General features: G+C 46.5%; 1 pseudogene; it reads right to left on the minus strand.

The window, feature by feature from the left end:
- Nucleotides 1–2,248: 2,248 nt before the first annotated feature.
- LOC126095582 (uncharacterized) lies at nt 2,249–13,566 on the minus strand (annotated as a pseudogene).
- Between the last annotated feature and the right edge of the window lie 892 nt (nt 13,567–14,458).

The raw sequence follows: 14,458 nt of genomic DNA on the forward strand, positions 1-14,458 counted from the left end.
TAAAGCTGTCGGTGGCTGTTTCACAACTTAATAGACCATAAGACTACATGAGCTATAGCCCACGCGTGTCGCGTGAGATTTTCATGTTCTCTTCTCCAGCTCTCTACACATCGTCATCGATTGTTTCGCAATTGTTGTTTGCATTAGCTTGTTATTTCTTCACTGCCTAATTATTACATCTTTGTCTGTTTGTTGTATCTGCTCGTAACGGGCGACAAATCGTCCGTAATTGGCGAGCAGTTTGTCACAGGTTGTGCTATAGAAATCTGTTCCAATGCTTCCCAGAATTACACAGGGTGCATTGTTCCTAGCGATCCTAATGGGACATGCGAGCTGAGTCAAGTTGTGCACTTATGTTTACCCACCCAGTGTGGCTGATGCATCACCGTGAAATGTTCACTTAGCAATTCACCATTGCAGGCGCATCTAAAAAGTTCTCAATGTTATATGGACATCAGATGGCTACCTAAATAAGAGCCAAGTCGACCTCTTGTAAATTGTAGATTGTCGCAGAAATAGTTAACGATCGCTTTTGTAGGAGCTTGCTTGATGTCTCAGCTTGTCTGCATGGAAATTCTTGTCCTAACAGGACCTGTTTACGAAAATAGTTCGGAATAACAAGGAATAAATTCTTCCTGATGGTCCTAACGAGACATCACATGTTCCATTCTTGGAAATCGTGACGTCCTGCTTTCAACACAGTCACAGAAACAGTAAACGTTCTCACCGCTAAAAGCCCTCATCATGTCTGTGCACGCTTGTGAAAACACAGTTAATCATAAAAGCATTCTTGTTGTTTGGAAAGATAGCACTGTTGAAGCACAGACAAGAAAATCAGAACAATTACGCAAACAGAATCCGAAGCACTGTCCTACAGAAGAGAAACATTTCTGGAATTTTCGGAGTCCTACAGCTACTGGTCTGGAGATGTCCTAATGTGACAGCAGCAGATGAGTGATGGCATCCCCGCCAGAGATGGATGGTTCAAAACAGTTTGTAGATGCTCCTATGCCCCAGCATGAAGGACGCCATGCGAATGAATGGAGCAGTCTGATTGGATCTTACTGAATTTACCCTCCAAATCGTTGATGCTGTTGGTGTGGAAGCGCTGTCTGCCTTTTGGTTTGCAGATGAGACTTTCAGCGGCAAAATAGAAATATCTGTACAATTCTTATGACTTGACATACTTTTACCTTTGCTATCACAGTATTCTACGTCAGATCAATACCTTCCTTACGACTGGACATAGTAATTTCCTTTGCACATGCCGGAACAGACACTCATACTTTACAAGCCTGATGCTCATGGTGAATCTATCGTGCAGTCCCTACTATTAAGTATAATACTTTGCCAATAAATGATTGCTGGTGATACGAAATAATACTGAGAGAAAATCAGCGATGAATGGACATCTCTCACAAGTTTTCCTTGCGAGTGGTACCACTGTGTCTCAGAAAGAGAGAAGTAATCGTCTTAAGGTGCGTCCACACTACTCCTGCTCGCCAGACTTGTGCTCGTCATACTCGTCTGCCGGGAGACTTGTCAAACTTGTCTGACTTGCGCTCGTGCTGCTTATCTTCGTCCACACTACTCCAGTTGCCTGCCAGGCTTTGGCTGGTGAGGCTCTGCACTGTACTCGCAGTCATGACCAGTACCAGTTCCCTAATTTAAAAATGGACGAAGTGGTTATAGCAAGAGCCAGCATCCTTGTGATGCGCCTTTTAGCTGAGGACGACGGTAGAAGAAGACACTACAAAGTCCCAAAAAAACGCAGGTGGTGGATGACCTCAGCTTTCAGAAGCAGAAAAATATATAGTGTGAGTGATTTGATGGATGACTTGGATGTTGAAAACATACATTTCAAGACATTTTGTCGTATGTCCGCATCAGATTTTGAATATCTGATAAATTTGATAGGACCGAAAATATAAAAGGCTGACAGCAAATTTCGGAAAGCTATACCAGCTGCTGAGCGGTTGGCATTTACGCTCAGGTACCTAGCAACTGGCGATTCCTACACCAGCCTCAGTTTTTTATTTAAAGTCTCCAAGCAAGTGACATCAAACATTGTTCCTGAAGTAGTGCATCTCTTACTGGCAGGTTGAAGGAGTTTGTAAAGGTCAGTTAATAAATTATACAAATTTTGTTATTAATGCACTTTTATTCATCAGGTAATAAGCAAAAGAAATAAAAAATTAGATTTAAAGAATGAGAAACAATTAAATTCAAAGATTATTACTTTTAATTATTATAAATCAAGCAGATCCAGAAAATGTGGAGAGCCTTGTTCGGTGTTGTCAGAAGTAGAAGCAGATGTCTGTTGGAAGTTGCTTTGCATCTGCTCATGGTCATGAACTTGTTGAGTTGAAGGAATCGGTAAATGCGACGAGCAACTGTAGTCGCTGTTGGTTGAATTTGGTCTAGAATGTTCGAAACAGCCGCTTTCTGCTCTGAAAATCGTGTCGGAAAATTCTGTTTTAACAAAAGCACGTGTTCTATTGTCATTGTACCGTAGAACTTCCGGTATGTACTCTCCACAGGCGTCAAATTCGTCTCTAGTTTTGGATAAAGCAGTTTGTAGTGCATTATATGCCTCTCCTATACGAGGATTTTCGGGCCTTTTTCTCTGATTTTTTTTAGGTGAAGCAAATACCATCGTGCGTTTGTTTGGTGTGGGTGGTAGTTTGTTGCCTTGCGTTGTTTGATGATCGACATCTTGACTACTAATTTCTTCGCAAGTGCTCGCTGTACCTTCGTTTGTATCCATGCCCGCAACCCTCTGTTCTTCCAAATCCTCCTTACATTCCTCCTAAAGGAAAGCGACGACAAAAGATTGATATAAATAATAGCAAAGCAAGTAAAATAAAAAATTAATGATTGGATGTAGGAATAGCGAGATACATTGTAATAATCGTAAAAAATTGGGAACGGTGTCAAGCTGATAAGTGAAATTCAGATTATTTGTTATTATGATTACTACCTATTATTACGCAAAATTATTGATTTTAATTATTATTAATGTTCATAATTATTAGAATCTCCATTATTGTCTGTGCCTTTAATAATTATTTATATTATTAGGACTTATTAGTTTCTATTTACTTTTTTGCAGATGCCACAGGTACAACAAGAGTGGTTACTTGTAGCAGAGGAATATGAGAGAAAATAGAACTTTCCTTATTGCCTCGGTGCAATGGATGGCAAACATAGCGCAATCCAAAGTCCAGTTAATTCTGGAAGCGATTTTTTCAATTATAAGACGTTTTTCAGTATTGTTCTTCTTGCTCTAGTGGATGCTGACTATTGGTTATTGTATGCTGATGTCGGCTGCCAAGGTCGAATTTCAGACGGTGGTGTTTTTCGAAATACATCTTTTTTTAAGAATATGAGTAATGGTACCGTCGTTTTTTCCGGACGATCGTACCCTCCCAGGTAGACAGAAAAAAAGTACCCTATGTTATTATTGCGCTGCAGTCCGGAACCGCGGGACTGCTACGGTCGCAGGTTCGAATCCTCCCTCGGGCATGGATGTGTGTGATGTCCTTAGGTTAGTTAGGTTTAAGTAGTTCTAAGTTCTAGGGGACTGATGACCTAAGATGTTAAGTCCCATAGTGCTCAGAGCCATTTTTGAACCCTATGTTTTTGTCGCAGACGACGCGTTTCCCCTCAACAATCATATCATGAAGCCTTATGGTGGACAACAATCACAGAAGTGAATGAAAAGAATTTTTAACTACAGACTTTCAAGAGCATGGCGGATTGTGGAACATGCGTTCAGAATACTTTCTTCCGTATTATGGATACTAAGAAAGCCTACATTACTAAAGTTTGAGAAAACCCAAAGTGAAAGGTGGGAACTTAAGGAGATGGGACCTAGATAAACTGACTAAACCAGAGGTTGTACAGAGTTTCAGGGAGAGCATAAGGGAGCAATCGACAAGAATGGGGGAAAGAAATACAGTAGAAGAAGAATGGGTAGCTTTGAGGGATGAAATAGTGAAGGCAGCAGAGGATCAAGTAGGTAAAAAGACGAGGGCTAGTAGAAATCCTTGGGTAACAGAAGAAATATTGAATATAATCGATGAAAGGAGAAAATATAAAAATGCAGTAAATGAAGCAGGCAAAAAGGAATACAAACGTCTCAAAAATGAGATCGACAGGAAGTGCAAAATGGCTAAGCAGGCATGGCTAGAGGACAAATGTAAGGATGTAGAGGCTTATCTCACTAGGGGTAAGATAGATACTGCCTACAGGAAAATTAAAGAGAACTTTGGAGAAAAGAGAACCACTTATATGAATATCAAGAGCTCAGATGGAAACCCAGTTCTAAGCAAAGAAGGGAAAGCAGAAAGATGGAAGGAGTATATAGAGGGTCTATACAAGGGCGATGTACTTGAGGACAATATTATGAAAATGGAAGAGGATGTAGATGAAGATGAAATGGGAGATATGATACTGCGTGAAGAGTCTGCAGAGCACTGAAAGACCTGAGTAGGAACAAGGTCCCCCCCTGCGGGTTCGGGGGTTAGAATAGGCCCGCGGTATTCCTGCCTGTCGTAAGAGGCGACTAAAAGGAGTCTCACATGTTTTAGCCTTATGTGATGGTCCCCTCTCGGGTTTGACCTCCATCTTTCTAAATTATTCCGAAGAGCGAGCCAATTGGGGAAGGGCGCCTTACATGGTGCACTGTATCCGTCGTGCAATTAGACGTTTAGCCGGCTTTCACGTCGTTGCAATGGTGTCCCGCTCGTTTTCGATCTTTAGGGCGGGGATACGTCCCTGGGTGCGATTACCACGCTGCCCTCTGCAGTGTTTCTTTTAACTGCGACGACGACCTTGGACAGTTTTGCACCTAAGATCCAGCACGGTAGCCAGTCCGTTGTCGTGGGGCCGCCATGTACCCTCTTGGTTGTAGCCCCCTGACAACACAGGGATCGCTCTATTGATGCCTGCACTGTTAACTCCCCACGTATGCCAAGGAGTAGATGCCTATCCTCCTGGGGTATCAGGACTCCCGGCAACGGCCATCCTGCCAGGTGGCCTTTGCTGTGGCGGGGTGGCGCCCGTGGGGAGGGCCCTTGGTCGGAGTAGGTGGCATCAGGGCGGATGACCTGCAATGAAGCGTGGTACATCATCTCTCGCTGGCGGCCAGCCGCCAGCAGTCTCTAAGCGTTCTCGGGCTCAATTTAATGCTCAGAAGTACGATCCGAAAACGTTCCCCTCCGTGGCCACGCCGTGGGAAGAGCGTAAGTCCCAGGATGGAGGTAACAGTTATTCGCCCCGATTCTTAGTTTGCACGAGAGCTGATGGGGAGTCTTTTCTCTCCACAAAGCCTCAGTTCTTCGTCGAGCATTTAGAGGACAAGTTTGGGGAGGTGGAGGGCTTGTCTAAAATGCGCTCTGGCTCAGTACTGATACAAACGGCATCCTCCGCCCAGTCACGCAGGTTACTTGCTTGTGACAAGTTGAGGGATGTTAACGTTACTATTACTCCACATAAGAGTTTAAATATGGTCCAGGGTGTTATTTTCCATAGGGACCTCCTTTTGCAGTCTGATGACGAGCTGCGCGCCAACTTAGAACGTAGAGGTGTTCATTTCGTCCGGCGCGTTCATCGGGGTCCGAGGGACAATCAGGTTGCTACCGGTGCCTTCATCTTGGCCTTCGAGGGTGATACGTTACCGGAAAAGGTCAAGGTGATGGTCTACCAATGTGACGTCAAGCCCTATATCCCTCCCCCGATGCGGTGCTTCAAGTGCTGGAAGTTCGGCCATATGTCTTCCCGCTGCACTTCCAGCCTCATATGTCGAGATTGCGGACGCCCATCTCATCCCGATACTCCATGTGCCCCGCCTCCCATCTGCGTCAACTGCGGGGAGCACCATTCACCTTGCTCGCCAGACTGCAGAATATTCCAGAAAGAGTGCAAAATCATGGAATATAAGACCCTGGACCGACTGACTTATACTGAGGCCAAACGGAAATACGACCGATTACATCCAGTGCGAATGACAACTTCCTACGCCGCTGCTACAACACCTGTGCTAGCCCCATCAGTTTCGCGCCTTCCGGCCGGATCGACGAGTGGTACAACTCCTCCTGCCCCCTTGCCAGTGGGGGGCTCTACCCACCGGGTTGCTCCTGTGCCACCTACCTCAGGAGCAACACCATCCCCCCCATCGGGGACGTCGGTCCCCGCTTCTAAGCCGGAGAAGTGTCCAACTTCTTCGGCTTCTCACGCTCGCAAGGGGTCCCTTGTGTCCCTCCCTTCCTATGTTTCCACCGGCGGGAAGGCTGACGATCGACAGTGGCGTAAGTGCCCACAATCTGCAGGTCGAAGGGCTTCCCGATCCTCCTCAGTCCCGGAGACTGAATCGGTGAAGCCCTCCCAGCCAGTTAAACCCAAGGAGCAGCGTGAGAAATCAAAGAAGAGCAGCTCTAAGCCCAAGGAACGCGCGGTGGTAGCCACCCCATCGCTACCTTCTAGCTTTGCGTCTGAGGACGAGGTGGAGATTCTGGCGTCCGCTGAGGACCTCGATCTCGCCGGTCCCTCAGACGCCGTGAATAGCAATAGCACTAGCACGGCTGCTCAATCGGAGGCAGCAGGTGACCCAGCGGCGTAATCTGCCGTCCCAGTCCCGGCACGCCTTTCTCAGCCATGGACAAAACCATCCTCCAGTGGAACTGCAGCGGTTTCTTCCACCATCTAGCTGAGCTCCGCCAACTTATCAGCCTTCACCCTTTCCTCTGCATTGCTTTGCAGGAAACTTGGTTTCCAGCAATGCGCACCCCCGCCCTCCGTGGCTATCGGGGTTATTATAAGAACCGAGCAGCTTATGAAAGGGTGTCTGGTGGCGTCTGCATCTATGTCCTTAACTCTCTTCACAGCGAGTCTGTCCCTCTACAAACAGCTTTAGAGGCTGTCGCTGTTAGGGTGTGGACGCCGCAGGCTCTTACCGTCTGCAGTCTTTACCTTCCACCGGAGGGTGATGTCGCGCAGCATGTCCTGGCTGCGCTGATAGCCCAATTGCCGCCACCTTTCTTATTACTGGGCGACTTTAACGCCCATAACCCTCTGTGGGGTGGGTCAGTGGCAACAGGTCGAGGCGCCACCGTTGAGCATTTATTGTCGCAGCTCGATCTCTCGATTTTGAATGATGGTGCCTCCACACACTTCAGTGTGGCGCATGGCACCTACTCCGCCATTGACCTTTCAATCTGTAGCCCTAGCCTCTTACCATCTGTCCACTGGAGTGTGCATGACGACCTGTGTGGTAGTGACCACTTTCCGATTTTTCTGTCACTACCACAGCGTCACTCTTCTGGGCGCCCTAGCAGATGGGCTATGAATAAGGCTGACTGGGACTTGTTCTCCTCCACTGCCGCTATTGAGCCTCTCTCAACTGATGCCATTGATGCGGTGGTTACATCGGTCACCGCCGGCATCGTCACTGCCGCCGAGTCTGCCATTCCCCGTTCTTCTGGGTCCCCTCGGCGGAGGGCTGTGCCTTGGTGGTCGCCTGAGATCGCTGAAGCGATTAAAGATCGCCGGCGGGCGCTCCAGCGTCACAAGCGACATCCCTCCATGGACCACCTTATCGCCTTCAAACGGCTGCGTGCGCGGGCCCGCCTCCTTATCCGCCAAGGCAAGAAGGAGTGCTGGGAGCGGTATGTGTCCACCATTGGACTCCATGTCACTCCATCGCAGGTCTGGGACAAGATTCGACGGGTCTTCGGCTATCGGACCCCTGCCAGCGTCCCTGCGCTCTCACTGAATGGAGCAGTTTGTACTGACTCCGACGTCATTGCAAACCGCTTAGCAGAGCATTTTGCTATGAGTTCCGCTTCTGCGAATTACCCCCAGGCCTTCCGCTCCATTAAAGAGTGGATGGAACGTCGGAGACTTTCTTTTCGCACCAACGCTTCTGAACCCTACAACGCTCCATTCAGTGAGTGGGAATTTCAGAGTGCCCTTGCCGCTTGCCCTGATACCGCTCCCGGGCCAGATCGCATCCACTGTCAGATGCTGAAACACCTTTCAGTGGACTGCAAGCGACGCCTCCTCGACCTTTACAACCGTCTCTGGGTCGAGGGTGAGTTTCCGTCGCAAGGGCGGGAAAGTATTGTCATCCCCATTTTGAAACCTGGAAAGAACCCTCTGGAGATGGACAGCTACCGTCCCATTAGTCTCACCAACGTTCTTTGCAAGTTGCTTGAACGGATGGTGAGCCGGCGCTTAAATTGGGTGCTGGAGTCTCGGGGCCTTCTGGCTCCGTCTCAGGGTGGGTTCCGTAAAGGCCGCTCCGCCACCGACAATCTGGTGAGCCTTGAGTCGGCCATCCGTACAGCCTTTGCCCGCCGTCAGCACCTGGTCGCTGTCTTTTTCGACATGCGGAAGGCGTACGATACGACATGGCGTCATCACATCCTTTCTACGCTTCATGGATGGGGTCTTCCGGGCCCTCTGCCGATCTTTATCGGAAATTTTATGTCGTATCGTACCTTCCGCGTGCAAGTCGCGGCCTCGTATAGTTCCTCCCTCGTCCAGGAGAACGGGGTACCCCAGGGCTCTGTCCTCAGTGTCTGCCTGTTTTTAATTGCAATAAACGGTCTCGCTGCGGCAGTAGGAAATTCTGTCTCCGCTTCCCTGTATGCTGACGACTTCTGTCTTTACTATAGTTCTATTAGCATTGCAGCAGCTGAACGTCAGCTACAGGGCGCAATCCGCAAGGCGCAGTCTTGGGCTGTAGCGCGTGGTTTTCAGTTTTCGGCTGCCAAGACCCGCGTTATGCATTTCTGCCGGCGCCGAACGGTCCATCCTGAGCCGCGGCTTTATCTTGCCGACGAACTTCTTGCTGTGGTGGAGACCCACAGGTTTTTGGGTGTCTTTTTTGATGCCCGGTTGACTTGGCTGCCTCATATCCGGCAGCTTAAACAAGCGTGTTGGCGGCATCTCAACGCCCTGTGTTGTTTGAGCCACACCCGCTGGGGCGCCGACCGATCTACCCTGTTGCGGCTCTACCAGGCGTTAATCCAGTCTCGCCTGGATTATGGGTGCCTAGCTTATGGCTCAGCATCCCCATCTGCGTTGCGGGTGCTGGACCCAATTCTCCACAGCGGGATACGCCTTGCCACTGGTGCTTTCCGCACCAGCCCTGTGGACAGCGTCCTAGTGGAGGCAGGTGTACCTCCACTGCGGTTCCGACGCCAACGTTTGCTGGCCGCTTATGCTGCCCATGTTTTTAGCTTGCCCGGGCATCCAAATTATCGTGTCCTGTTCCCGCAGTCAGTCGTCCATCTGCCAGACCGTCGGCCCCGGTCGGGCTGTCCGATCGCCGTACGCATCAAGGAGCTTCTCTGCGGGCTTGGGTTTTTCCCAGTTCCACCTCCTTTCCGGGCGCCTCTGCATACACCCCCGTGGTGTGTTCCTCGCCCTTGCCTTCGGCTCGACTTGGCACAGGGCTCGAAGGACTCGGTCCCTCCAGAGGCCTTCCGCCGCCGCTTTTATTCCATCCTGGCCACGTATCAGGGCTCTGGAATTGTTTACACCAACGGTTCGATGGTTGCTGGTCGTGTCGGGTATGCGCTAACTCTAGGGGACCATTCCGAACAACGGTCCTTGGCGGCTGGCTGCAGCGTTTACACTGCTGAGCTAGTCGCCATCTTTCGTGCCCTAGAGTATATCCGCTCCTGCTCAGGTGAGTCCTTCGTTATCTGTAGCGATTCCCTGAGCGGTTTACGAGCTCTCGACCAGTGTTTTCCTCGTTCTCGTCTGGTGATGGCTATCCATGAGTCCCTGCATACTCTTGCGCATTGCGGCCGCTCTGTGGTCTTTGTGTGGACCCCCGGTCATGTCGGTATCCCGGGCAATGAACATGTTGACCGCCTGGCGAAAGAGGCCACGAGTAAACAGTCTCTGGACGTTGGCCTCCCAGAGACTGATTTGCGGGCAGTCCTCCGCCGAAAAGTTTTTGCGCTTTGGGACGCTGAATGGCGCAATCGGATCATGCCCAATAAACTCCGTGCCATCAAGGAGACGACGACTGTGTGGCGGTCATCCCTGCGAGCCAACCGCAGGGACTCTGTCGTCCTTTGTCGGCTCCGCATTGGCCACTCCCACCTGACAAACAGTTATTTACTGCGCCGGGAGGACCCTCCTGCATGTCGCTGCGGGGCGACTTTGACAGTGGCCCACATTTTGTTGGCCTGCCCCCTTTTAGCTGTGGTCAGGCAGACATTTGCGCTGCCTGATACGCTCCCTGCCCTCTTATGTGATGACCCTGGTATGGCTGACTTAGTTTTCCGTTTTATTCGGGCAGGGGTTTTTTATTATTTACTCTGAGTGTTTGTTCTGTTCTTTTGTGTTGATTCTGGCCATTGGCCTACGATTTTACGCTGAGTTTTTAATGTGTTCTCGGTGGTTGGCTTTTCCTTTTTATCTCTATGGTCGGCCAACCACTGTCACACTCTGTGTGATTTTAATTTGTTTCGTCAGATCTCTGTAGGAGTATTTCTTGTCCTGTGTCGTCTGACGTCTTTCCTGTTGTTCGTTTTTTATTCTCTTTGGGTGGTTTTACTTTTTTTGGAAAAAGGGACCGATGACCATCGCAGTCTGGTCCCTTTAATCCCCCCCAAACCAACCAACCAACCAAGGAACAAGGTCCCAGGAGTAGATAACATTCCATTAGAACTACTGACAGCCTTGGGAGAGCCAGTCCTGACAAAACTCTACCATCTGGTGAGCAAGATGTATGAGACAGGCGAAATACCCTCAGACTTCAAGCAGAATATAATAATTCCAATTCCAAAGAATGCAGGTGTTGAGAGATGTGAAAATTACCGAACTATCAGTTTAATAAGTCATGGCTGCAAAATACTAACGCGAATTCTTTACAGACGAATGGAAAAAACTAGTAGAAGCTGACCTCGGGGAAGATCAGTTTGTATTCCGTAGAAATGTTGGAACACGTGAGGCAATACTAACCCTAAGACTTATCTTAGAAGCTAGATTAAGGAAAGGCAAACCTATGTTTCTAGCATTTGTAGGCTTAGAGAAAGCTTTCGACAATGTTGACTGGAATACTCTCTTCCAGATTCTGAAGGTGGCAGGGGTAAAATATAGGGAGCGAAAGGCTATTTATAATTTGTATAGAAACCAAATGGTAGTTATAAGAGTTGAGGGGCATGAAAGGGAAGCAGTGGTTGGGAAGGGAGTGAGACAGGGTTGTAGCCTCTCCCCGATGCTATTCAATCTGTATATTGAGCAAGCAGTGAAGGGAACAAAAGAAAAATTCGGAGTAGGTATTAAAATCCATGGAGAAGAAATAAAAACTTTGAGGTTCGCCGATGACATTGTAATTCTGTCAGAGACAGCAAAGGACTTGGAAGAGCAGTTGAACGGAATGGACAGTGTCTTAAAAGGAGGGTATAAGCTGAACATCAACAAAAGCAAAACGAAGATAATGGAATGTAGTCGAATTAAATCGGGTGATGCTGCGGGAATTAGGTTAGGAAATGAGACACTTAAAGCAGTAAAGGAGTTTTGCTATTTGGGTAGCAAAATAACTGATGATGGTCGAAGTAGAGAGGATATAAAATGTAGACTGGCAATGGCAAGGAAAGCGTTTCTGAAGAAGAAAAATTTGTTAACATCGAGTATAGACTTAAGTGTCAGGAAGTCGTTTCTGAAAGTATTTGTATGGAGTGTAGCCATGTATGGAAGTGAAACATGGACGATAAATAGTTTAGACAAGAAGAGAATAGAAGCTTTCGAAATGTGGTGCTACAGAAGAATGCTGAAGATTAAATGGGTAGATCACATAACTAATGAGGAGCTATTGAATAGGATTGGGGAGAAGTTTGTGGCACAACTTGACTAGAAGAAGGGATCGATTGGTAGGACATTATCTGAGGCATCAAGGAATCACCAATGTAGCATTGGAGGGCAGCGTGGAGGGGGAAACTCGTAGAGGGAGACCAAGAGATGAATACACTGAACAGATACAGAAGGATGTAGGTTGCAGTAGGTACTGGGAGATGAAGAAGCTTGCACAGGATAGAGTAGCATGGAGAGCTGCATCAAACCAGTCTCAGGACTGAAGACCACAGCAACAACATACCTTCATAATTTCTTGCGGAGAGGTTCTGATTCCAGACAAATTTATACCCCTGTAGTAGGAGCAGTGGATTATGAGGAGAACGGGCAATTAAAGCCAGGAACTTGGAGAAATGAGATCACTCCTGCTGCAACGTTTACAAGATTAGCGAACATTCCACGACTTTTAATGCAGACTACCCAAGACATTAGGGATGAATTCGCTGCTTATTTCATTTCCGAAGAGGGAAGATTGCCATGGCAAGATGATTACCAATAACTTATTAAAGCCGGCCTAGGTGGCCGAGCGGTTCTAGTCGCTACAATCTGGAACCGCGCGACCGCTACGGTCGCAGGTTCGAATCCTGCCTCAGGCATGGATGTGTGTGATGTCCTTAGGTTAGTTAGGTTCAAGTAGTTCTAAGTTCTAGGGGACTGATGACCATAGAAGTTAAGTCCCATAGTGCTCAGAGCCATTTGAACCAGTTTTAACTTATTAAAGAATTTTCATCTACTAGCTACGTACGTACTAGTGACTGCCTGACTGCACACATTTCAACTACCTATATATGTGAAGTTTTACCTTTATTAATTCCTATTTTATTACTTTTATTTCCTCAAATAACATAATATACAAATAAAATACATATAAATGTACATGTGCTTCAATATACTGTGTTAGAAAAATAAATGTTCTTAGTTATTATTTATTTATTACTAGCTGAGTACACAGCGTTGCCCCAGCATGTATTCCAATCCTGTTACTCCATTTCCTCATTTCTCCTCTGTGACGTTCAGAACTCATTTTGCTGTAAACCTTATAATTTTATCACAATTAGAACTTTTCTAATTTTTAAATTTGAAAACTATAAGCAATTACTAGGTATATTCCTAATAGAAGTGGTAGTAAGCTAAAATAAATATGAAAAAATATCTTAAGAAATGATATGATTTATGGTATACAAGGGAATAACACCTAAAAATTTAAAATTAACAAATGAGCAGGGACCGAAATGTAAGCTGAGAAAGACAAAAAGTTACGTAGCAGTGGAGACAGAACCAAAAAGGGGCTGAACCCCATTAAGTTTGTTAATAGTTTGTTTATACATTCCCATATATATATATATATATATATATATATATTACTTACATCTGTGTTGATGTGTTGATAGTCTTCCGTGGCTGATATTTGCAGTGCAGAAATTCAAATGCTTTGAAAGCGAATCAGTTGGAGTGTTCACTTCCTCAACTCCAGCGCCAGACTTCCCAGGCTCAGTCTTCTTCTGGCGGACTTTCCTGTAAGTGGCTACTAAGCTGATCTTTTTTTTTTTAATTCGGCCACATCCACGCCGAGTTCTGTCGCGATGGAATCCCACACTTCACTTTTTTTTAATTTTATTTTAAATTGGGAGTTTGTTGCATCCCACAGCACAGGGTAATGTATTTAATGAAAAAATCGTCCGTCCACTCCATTTCAAAAGAAAAACCGGTGTCCACAACACAGAAAAAGAATAATACCAAGACCAAACTGTACGAGTGCAGCGAGCCAACTGGTAAGAGCTTTGTTGCCGTCTGTGACGACTGCGATTCTACCCTGTCACTAAGTATCGCCAAAATACCCGAAAAATACCGTGTTAACTAATGCAGTCCAAATCAAGCCGTATCTAAATAGACGTTTCTCCAAATTTTACTTCCCAACACAATATCTGACCGTGCATTTATCCCAGTTTAGCATAGAATAACCATATTAAATAAGATTTAAGGACATTGACAAAAAAATTTGTTTCTAACATCAATAAACAAAAGAATACCAAAGTTGAGTGATGAACCCACAATTTTACACGACTCTCATTCAAAGTATTCACAACCTGCGTTGTTTGACAGCTACCCACCTTTGAATTACCCACTATAGAATGTTAGCACCAATAGCAAGCGAGCTTCACTGTCATTGGTCGACGTTTAAGAAATTAATGGCGGGCGCCCTTGTCCAAGTAGCAAAGCATTACAATACTTCTGGTAAATGCTACGGCACACGAATTTACACACATACCCTCCAAAAGTTATAAAAAAATACACATGCAGCGGCAGCGGATTTAAAATGTGAAAGAAAATAAAAATGGAAATAATTAAAAGGGAAATGACTACTGCTAATGAAAGTCAACAATGTCTACATAGAACACACCACTTCGTGGGGAACACTTTTATTCTGAAGAAGACAAATGTTCCGTGTATGTCAGCCAAAAGGAAATTAATATTGTTTGCAATAATGTTTTGTCTTTGAGAGGAGAGTGTTGCTTTTAAATCTTATCTTGTGTGTTGTGACGATGGTCGCGATATCGACGGCAGCTGGCTGGTCCTGGTGAAA

This window comes from Schistocerca cancellata, chromosome 8 (genome assembly GCF_023864275.1).
Source record: "Schistocerca cancellata isolate TAMUIC-IGC-003103 chromosome 8, iqSchCanc2.1, whole genome shotgun sequence".
Taxonomy (NCBI): Eukaryota; Metazoa; Arthropoda; class Insecta; order Orthoptera; family Acrididae; genus Schistocerca; species Schistocerca cancellata.